General features: G+C 45.1%; 1 long non-coding RNA gene across 5 annotated transcripts in view; it reads right to left on the bottom strand.

The window, feature by feature from the left end:
* Positions 1–272: 272 nt before the first annotated feature.
* LOC102546827 (uncharacterized) overlaps positions 273–9,727 on the bottom strand; it is a 48,962-nt gene continuing 39,507 nt past the window's right edge. For all 5 annotated transcript variants that reach the window (XR_010056680.1, XR_005491678.2, XR_010056681.1 and 2 more), the window contains 2 exons: positions 1,474–9,680; positions 273–1,188 (listed from right to left, as the gene is read on the bottom strand). This is a non-coding gene — a long non-coding RNA (uncharacterized LOC102546827). The remainder of the gene's footprint in view (positions 1,189–1,473; positions 9,681–9,727) is intronic.

The raw sequence follows: 9,727 nt of genomic DNA, 5'->3' as shown, positions 1-9,727 counted from the left end.
CACGGAAGAGAGAAAATGGAAGCTGGCATTAAGATCCCACTCTGTGTATTTACAGGTTGTTATTAATGTTCTTAAGGGGTGGATGTGTACTGGGCTTTGTATGTTTGGGTGGGTAATTATATCTTACCAATTGGGTCAAAGGTTATTGTGTTGTGTGTTTTTTTCATGTGGAAAATTGAGTTTGGGAGAGTGTGTGGTGGCAGAGGGGCCGCCACGGAATTGGGATGTGTGTTTCTGGCAAGATATCTACCAGACACCTTGGGGCACTGATCTAGAGGGGGGTAAAAGACAGTTTTTATTTTTTTATAATTTTACAACAACAGGGGGTTGAAGAATATATGCAAGAAAACTACTCCCTTGGCAGGGAGCACAACAGAGAGTCAGAGAATTAATGAATTATGAAAATAACTGTACCGAAGGTCGGCGCCCTTTTAACAGACGAAGAAACACAGAGCTGCACAGACAGCTTGTAGCACGCTCTGCCGGCGTCTGAGTGTCACAAGCTCATCACAGAGACCCAGAGAGGACATCTGGGGCATTTCTGTGGGGAGAAAAGAAAAGAGTGAAGAGCGCTCACACCTTTGCTGCGGGGCCAGGCATCTCCCTATCCGCGCTGTTCGTCTCTGAGTCCTTCCGGTTGCTCAGACACTGGTGATTGGTGCAGCTGGATGGAGACGCATGGGTAGCAGCATCCAGATCTTCGATGGCCTCAATTTTCAGTTCATTCTTCAGACAGAAAATGTGTTTCTTTGAAGAGAACAGCATCCCGTGTGAGAGAGGGGGGTCTTGGTTCATTTGGCTTTGGTATCTTCCAAGAGAAGAGCAAATAGCTGGGCTCCTATATAAACGTCTCTGGAGGGGAGAGGTCGATAGCTATGTCTCCTTTGAAAGACAAGCTTAGTTCATGGTTCTTACTAACTGAGCACCGTGCTCTCTTGTCTTTCAAAGGAAAGTCAGGTGTATCTTGGAAAAATAACTTAGTAAATGTTAAGAAAGAAAATTTAATACAGGACATAAAAAAATTTTGTTTACAACTTCTTAGCTTCTAGTTAACCCGTGGGGTTATCAGATTTCAGCGAGCACTCCCAAAAGATGTCGCCTTATTACTTTGTGTGCTCTTCAGTTTAAAAAGCTACCCACCTGAAAGTCCTGTATCCACCTGAAACTCGTGAAGAGACCGGCAAAGACCTAAGAAACAGTGAATACTAGTGAACTGATATTTGGAAAAGGCGCTGAAAAGAATACATTTGTAAAGAGATAGCTGAATTTCTTAAGTTCAGAAACTGGAAGATAAAGGAGTGGTCGTTTACTTTGGTGTGGCTTTACTGTAATGGAGGTTGCTCTTATTCGGTATAGCCTACTTAACCCCTTTGACCCCACCCCCATCCCCACCCCAGTCCCTCCCTGCCCCCACCCCCACCCCCACTAAAACAAAACAAACCGGAGAGGAACAATTGCGGAAGAGAAACTCACATCAATTCCAACCACCCAAATGTTGGCTGGGAGCATTTTTTTTTCTCATGGGTTGCCAGACGCTGTGATGTCTGAGCTGTTCAAGGGCAGCATGTCCTCCGGCTTCTGAGCTTGCTTCTGCTAATGCTCTACTGGGGCCATTTGTGGGTTTGTGTCTCACTGTCTCTCGCCCGTGGAATCAGACGTGGAATTCAAGCTCCCTTCCTTGGTTTCTGTGAATAAAACTCAAACACAAAAGTGTCCCTATGCAGATTTCCAGGCTATCAAGAGAGGAGACTCTACGATTAATATACTCAGTACAAGAAACTTTTATATAATACTTATACTGGCTTTGTTTGCTTGTTGGGTTTATTGTTTTGCTCTGTTTGTGTGTTTGTTTGCTTTTAGATAATGTTCTGAGCTAGTCCGGGATTCTGTGTAGATCAGGCTGTACTTGAACTCACAGAGATCTGCCTGTCTCTGCCTCCTGAGAACCAGGACTAAAGGCATGTGCCACCACACCCTGTTTCTTGTCGAGGTTTTATCTGGAGACAGGGTCTTGCTATGTAGCCCAGGATGGCCTCAAACTCTTGGTGCTCACGTCTCAGTCTCCTTAATGCTGGGATTACAGGCACGAATCACTGTGCAGGGGCTAGATGTCCCCATTCTTGAAATACCTTGTCAGCCACCTTAATGTTTGAGATTTCCCTGTACTTGCTCTGTCAATGTGCTGTAGCCTGCCGGTCAGTCTCAGTGAGCCTTTCAGATTCTTTCACTGTGTCCTCAGCATCTCCCTCTCATCTTCCGTTGGCCTGTTCTGCTTCTTCTGGTATCTGGATGTCTATGCTCTTTTTATCAGACCTGTCACTGATCTCCCAAAAACCAATCCAAAGTCCACCTGAGATGACTGCCTTTAAGCTTGTGGTCACCCTGAGCGCTCATGAGAACCAGGAGCTTGTGGTTACTGAGAAACACACATTTTACTTATTTAAATCTTGTGCACTGATGGTACAAATAGAGCTCCAGATAGGTAGATAGGTAGGTAGGTAGGTAGGCAGGCAGGCAGGCAGGCAGACAGACCGACAGACAGACAGACAGCGAGTTTAATCTGGTTCTAGTAGAGCGGGTCTTCAGATTAACCTGCTGCAGAGAAACCCTAGTCTGGGGAGACTTTTTCTGGATGATGCAAACACCCTTTAACCCTATACACATATAACAAACTTGACAGGATGGCCTCACAGTTGGAGATCAGGCTAACCTGGATCATCACTGTCACCCAGATGTCCTTACAGGGATCACATCAGATTAGAAGCCTTTTCAGTAAAGCTGTATGGCACGTTCACCCCTGAGGGATAAAACTCGGGATCCTCCAGTCTCAGGAGGATTTGCCTGATATGAACTTTTCAGTGATCCTTTGAGCTAAGGCACTCGAAAGGCAAAGTTTGTTCTGGGAAAGCGAGTGAGCCTCGCTGGCTGTCTCCCTGCTGCCTGAACCAGGAACTGTGTAAGAGGCCCTGGAATGTCCTGAGCTAACAGGTTTTCACACTGCTCCGTATTTTTAAGATTCGGAGCAGTGTGAATTCACTTAAAAGTCCACAAATTTCTGGGGTTGGGGATTTAGCTCAGTGGTAGAGCGCTTGCCTAGGAAGTGCAAGGCCCTGGGTTTGGTCCCCAGCTCCAAAAAAAAGAACCCCCCCCCCCAAAAAAATCCACAAATTTCTAAGATTTGTGAGTTGTGAGGAATCCTATGGGCAGTGTGACGGTAGTTGACTGCACCTTTAAAATCCAACTCGATTCATGCCTATTGCCCTATTGAAAGCAAATGTCCTCACCGAAAATCAGAAACTGATTAGAAATCCGTTACTAAGTATATAGTTGTTGGTATTAGGCACCTGTACATCTTGTATAAGTAATGTATTTTATTTTAAAAATGACAGTGTACCAACTCTACCATGTAAAGAAATATGCATATGCACCCGCTCCTTCTAGTAAATTTTACTTATGTTTATGTTATCTCCCGGCCTTAAGTGTTAGTTTTTTTTAAAAAAAATTTTTATTGTTGGGGTTGGGGATTTGGCTCAGTGGTAGAGCGGTTGCCTAGCGAGCGCAAGGCCCTGGGTTCGGTCCCCAGCTCTGAAAAAAAAAGAAAAGAAAAAAAAAATTTTATTGTTTTAAATTGTGTTTATTTTGGGGGTGCTATGCGCACATGAACCCTGAGTTACAGGTGGATGTGAAGTGCTTGATGCGGGTGGTGGGAATCAAACCCGGGTTCTCTGGAAGAGCAATCCATGCTCATGCTCTTAAGCGCGGAGCCGTCTCTCCAACCCATTAGCTGTTCTGACTAGTTGTTTAGTCTCCACCTGTGCAGGCTTCTCAGCATGCTCAGGGGATGCAGACGCCACCTTCCCCTCATGAGCTGCCCCGCACTCTCCTCTTTCCACACGCGTGTTAACAGAGGCCAGTAGTGTGTTCCCATGCCTTAAGTCAGTGGTTCTCGACCTTCCTAACGCTGTGACCCTTTAATACAGTTCCTCCAGGTGTGACGACTCCCATCCCCCAACTATAACTATAGTTGCTGCTACTTCAGAACTGTAATCTCCATATTGTTATGAACAGTGATGTGAAGATCTGATATGCAGGATATCTGATATGCAAACCCTGTGAAAGGGTCATTCAACCCCCAAAGAAAGTCCTTTCTATCCACAGGTTGAGAAACACTGCCTTAAGGGCTTCCTTCCAGGAGCCAATCACAAGCCTGCATTTTATTAAGGACCGCCCCCACCCCATCCCTCCCACCGGTTTAATCTGCGGCTAGGTGGATTTCTTTTGGAGTGTTCCTCTCCTGTACTCACTGTTGCTTTCAGGGTTAGGCCGGATGAGCCTTTGCCCAGAGGGAAGGCGCCTACGCCTGCTTCTTCCTTGAACGTTTGGTCAAGCCCCATTGAGTCCCAGCTACTCCTCGCCCTGATGTCCTCACCAAGATGACCTCATCTGTCCACCGTGGTTTCCTGTGATTCGTGTTCAATTTCAAGGCCACTCTCAAGTATTGTGCTTTTGCTGCTCAGATTGTCCTTTATGCTCGCACTGACAGATAATTTACTGCCCCTGTTGTCTCATAGACCTGCACACGTCCAGCCTTTAAATCTGTCATTCAATCCTGCATCGATGCACTGGTATTGCCATTTTCCACGGATGCGCCAAGCCTTTGGTTTTTTTGTTTGTTTGTTTGTTTGTTTTGTTTGTTTGTTTGGTTCTTTTTTTCGGAGCTGGGGACCGAACCCAGGGCCTTGCGCTTCCTAGGCAAGCGCTCTACCACTGAGCTAAATCCCCAACCCCGCGCCAAGCCTTTGAATGCAGAATCCATACATCACATGAATGAAGAAGGGAAGGAAGGGAGGGAGGGAGGGAGGGATGAAGTTTTGCCTGTGGTCTTTTAAATTGAATTTTAAATGTTTTTTGAGCATTTCATGAGACTACTGTATTTACATAACTTTCCTCCCTCGCTCTCCTCCTCCAACTCCTTCCATAACCTTTCACTCCCTCAAAAATCTATGACCTCTTAATCTATAATTATTATTGTTATACACGAGCGCGCGCGCACACACACACACACACACACACACACACACACACACCCCTACTGAATTTATTTAATATCCCTGGTCTATTCATATGCTCAGATCTGACCCGCAGAGATTGGATAACCCCATCAGGGGCTTTTCTGTAGAGAAGACTGGTTCTTCCCTTCTCCACAGACATTAATTTCCTGTCCTTCTCCCTCTAGGAGACTTGTGATATTTCATGTTATAGGCATTGCCCTTGCTCTCCTTTAGGCGGCCATATTGTTGTGCTCTCACGGGTGCGGCTTCTCTGTCATAACGAAGACACTGTCTTCCAGCAGACTTCCTGGTCCCCTGGCTCTGAAAATCATTCCACTCCCTCTTCTGTGATGATCCCTGAGGCTTAGGTGTAGGGATGTGTAATAGATGTATCAGCTGGGGCTGGGCACCCCTCAGTCTGATGTTCTCTGTCTTTTGACTAGTCATGCCTTTCTATAATGATTTCCATTCATTGAAACGTCCATGGAGATGTTGATGACTAATTCTGCATTCTTTTTTTATTATAATAACTCTCCCTGGTCACATTGCTGCTGTTTTAGTCTGGCCTTCCTGAATAGCATCTTCCTTTGGCAATTCAAACCCTGGGCAGACTCATGTACGTGATAAATGTAATATCTTTCTCAGGACCTCTGAGCTAAGTTAAATGTTTTTCCATCAAAGGCAGCCTCATGCTTTCCGTGTCTCCTCCTACCACACCCTGGATAAAGGTGCTATCAGCTTATCGTTTGTTGAATCAAATTACCTAATGGGCTTGACATGTGTGCCATTACTAATTTGTCTGGTTCCTATGAGCAAGACTGCCTCAGATCACCTGACAGTGTATTCTACAGAATCACACAATCAAAGCTTTCCAGGGTTGGCATCGTTGAGGGTGCCGCCCGCCCAACCCCGAGGGACTGTGCTGTGTGGACAGATAGAGTAAAGCAACGGGAGAGGGAAGAAAGAGGGAAACTTTGAAAATGATCAACACGGCCACAGCACGCAACACTCTTGCATAAATATTTAAGTATATCAAGTATTGGGACTGGAGAGATGGCTCAGTGGTTAAGAGCACTGGATGCTCTTCCAGAGGTCCTCAGTTCAATTCCCAGCAACCACATGGTGGCTCACAACCATCTGTAATGGGATCTGCTGCCCTCTTCTGGTGTGTCTGAAGACAGCTACAGTATCCTCACATACATTAAATAAATAATATATTTTTTAAAAAAGTATATCAAGTATTAAGTATTTAAGTATTTGTCCTAAAAAAAAAAAAAAGCTTATGCAAACGATAACTTGTCCAGGTCGCGGCACGGACTGTTTACCTCACAAAGCACCACAACATGCATTTCCAGACGGACCAGCTTTAGAGCTGACACAACTCCTTGGGGGCAAGGACTTTACATGTTTGGCACAAGAGCTCCTATTGTACATTGGTGCTGATAAATATTTAATAACACTTCCTCCCACACCGGTTCTTGGCAAGGGTAGCCTTCCTGACTTTTCATGTCCACAATCAGTTCTGTATTTATTTGTACATTAGTTGTTCGAGGTGCGGTGTAATTTTTAAGCCTGAGTGAGGAGGCGCCGCCTTCTGTAGGTCTGGGATCTGCTTTGGGTGATGAGAATGTATCCAATTAGCAACAGATATTAAACATTGGTCCTTTTTTCTTTTTAAAAAGTTTTGGTCTGGAGAGATGGTTCAGTGGTTAGGAGTACTTGTTGAGACAGGATGTGGATTGTTTACCTAGTGGCCCAGAGGACTCGGGTTCGCTTCTAGGACCCATGTAGAAGTTCACGACTGTCCACAAATTCCAGTTCCAAGGGATCCGACGCCATCTTCTGACTTCTGTATAAACATGCATGTAGGCAAAACGCTCATATACGTAAAAAGAGATATAAATAATTTTCCAATCTCTCCATTTTCACAGATGCCCCTACAAAGCAAGCCACAGTTTTGGAAGTGACTCTAGGACCTGGCTTTGTCATCCAAGTTCCATAACTACTACTCTGACCATGAGTGGTTCACTTTAACTCCCTGATAACCAGTTTCCTAATCTCTGAACCAGTCCTTTGGGCTCATCCCAGATGATGGTACCTGTTGACAAGACAATGTGGATGGAGGTCCCATTTCTAGATTATGAGCTACGGGCGATTAATAGTCATTAATTGGGAAAGGGAGAATTAGTGTTCTCCAGCGATGGGCCCCCTAACTGGTTATCCAATTCCAAGTGGTCAGCTCTAAAAACATATACATATGTTTTTAATAGCAATTAATGGACCCAGCAAGTTGTATTTATAAATGCATATTTATAAAGGAAAAGAGGTCATGAATGGAGAAAGAGAGGGAGAGCGGGGAGGTGTGAGAGGAGTTAATTACAGCGCATGCACATAACATTACAAAGTAAATTTAGTAAAACATGTTCAACTGTGAGAAAATCAAAAAGGTCTAAAATTGGATTAAATCTCTTGCATCTGGGAGACAAAAGTCTACTAACCACATGAACTCTGTCCCTTGGTTTCCTTATCACTAGAATTAAAACCTTATCTTTCTGTTTGCCGAAGAACAAGAAACACATAGAGGCATAAAGGTTTGCTGCGGTTATGAGCCCTGGGCCTGGGACATTCTATGTGTAAAGACACTGGTGCAGTCTGACGCTGTGGATTCTCACTATGGGAAGCCTTTCTCCCTCCCGTTCCCTCGTGATTTTTGTCATTCTGGTGTCTCCTGTTCAGAGCCTGCTACTTTTGCACATGCAAGAAAAAAAAAAAAAAAAGATACTTCTTGTTACAGCAACACTAGTGAGACCACAGAAGGATTTAATCTGCTCTTTTTTTCCCCCCCCGCTGTGGGCAGCCTCTTCTCAGGACCCAGGTTTTTCTGCCCAAAGCGAAGTTGTTAAATCCCCTTGCAAAAAGCCTGTGGGAGTCTGACTTTACTAGCCGGTCTTCCTTAGCTTGGTGCTCCCAGTGTTACGAACCAACGTTTGTTTATACCTGCCAGGGTTTCCAAGGGTGACTCAGGGGAACTGGAAAGATCTTAGGCTCAGGCCAGCACAGACATCATTTCTCCCTGTAGCCACGTTGTCTTTGGAGTTAGGCAATGCTCAGCAAAGTGAAGCCGCGTTCACTTTTTCTTTGAGGACACTCAAAGCGTGGCCCACACTACATCTTCGTCTAAACCATCCCCAGCGCCCCAGCGCAGTGCTTCCCATCACGATGGTACCTCACTGCGTTACCCTGCGTGTAACTCATTGATGCTGTAGAGCGGGCACGCATCTACCAAGGAGCACGTGAATCATACGTTACTTCCGTGATCATGACTCAAAACTGCATGCTACATCCTTTGTGTATGCATTTGCAAATGCTTTTCTTTTTGAGTGTTGACTACAGGTCAAGCGGGGGCCTTTGACTTTCTCAGAAGTACTGACGTCTGCTTTCCTGTTCTGGAACCTTCTGTCTCTCCCTTGTTTCAATTGTTTGCCTCCCATTTTTAAGAGGTCGAAGGGGTTTGAGGATTTAGCTCAGTGGTAGAGCGCTTGGCCTAGCAAGCGCAAGGCCCTGGGTTCGGTCCCCAGCTCCAAAAAGAAAAAAAGAAAAGAAAAAAAAATCAAAGGTTCCTTTAAAAAAAAAAAAAGTAGCAATAATATTGAGTCTTGAGCTTGTCCATGTATTAATCTTTAATGAAGATCTTTTTTATGCAGGTTAATTTATGACATCATTTTGTTTATCCTTTTCTAGAGCATGCTTTGGGGCAGGCTCTTTGGTTTTTGTTTATCCTGGAGCACCTCACACTTTCTCCTATGTATTTCATGACATTTTGACGATGTCATACATGTGCATAATTTGTTTTAGTCATAGTCCCCTTCATTGCTTTCTTGTCCCCCTCACCCTGTATGACTGTCATCCTCTTCCTAGCTAGTTATTTCCCTTTATTTTATTTAATAATTGACTGATTTGGGGGGTGACCCATTGACTTTGAGTAGAGCTACTTACATGCACATGGGTGAGGGGTTATTTATAGTAGCATACCAGAGGCTACACTGAGAGAGGGTCCTGACTTGGAACTTTGCGCCGGGCCTTAGGGAGGGTCCCTGAGTCCCCCTCCCTGCCCAGCCAATTAATGTAAAGGTCACCATGACCACCAGTCATTGCGATCCTAATTGGTATTGCTATAATCTGCCCTTAAAAATTGTATAAAAATCTTATGAAAGGAAGAGAAGGGGGTCACCTCTCCTCTGGGTGCAGGATGACCCCAGAGTTCTGGAACAATAAACCTCTTGCTTTTGCATCGAACTCCATTCTTGAGTCTCATTTGGGGGTCTCCTGGTAGCTAAGGCTCACTTAGCCTTACAAGACCACTGAATTAAAGGTCCCCTACACTCAGCAGCCATTAACAGCCTATACATCCCCAGGGAGGGGTGGGATGCATGGGTCTGTCTTGCATCTATGAAGGCTTGAGATGGGTCTAATCCTGCCTGGGTCTGATGCACGTCTGATGTCAGAGCAGCTGCAGTTCATGAGTGCAAAGGCCCTGCGGCATCTGAAAGACTCCACCCCACAAGGCTCCTCTTCCTCCTCCGACTCTTACATTCTCTCTGTGACCTCTTCGGTGGTGTTCGCTGAGTCCTGCAGGGGCGAGATAAATATATTTTCTAGGCCTGAGCATTCAACAT

This window comes from Rattus norvegicus, chromosome 12 (genome assembly GCF_036323735.1).
Source record: "Rattus norvegicus strain BN/NHsdMcwi chromosome 12, GRCr8, whole genome shotgun sequence".
In the NCBI taxonomy this organism is placed as follows: Eukaryota; Metazoa; Chordata; class Mammalia; order Rodentia; family Muridae; genus Rattus; species Rattus norvegicus.
The sequence above is the reverse complement of the archived record's forward strand: the minus strand, read 5'-3'. Positions and strand labels throughout refer to the sequence as shown.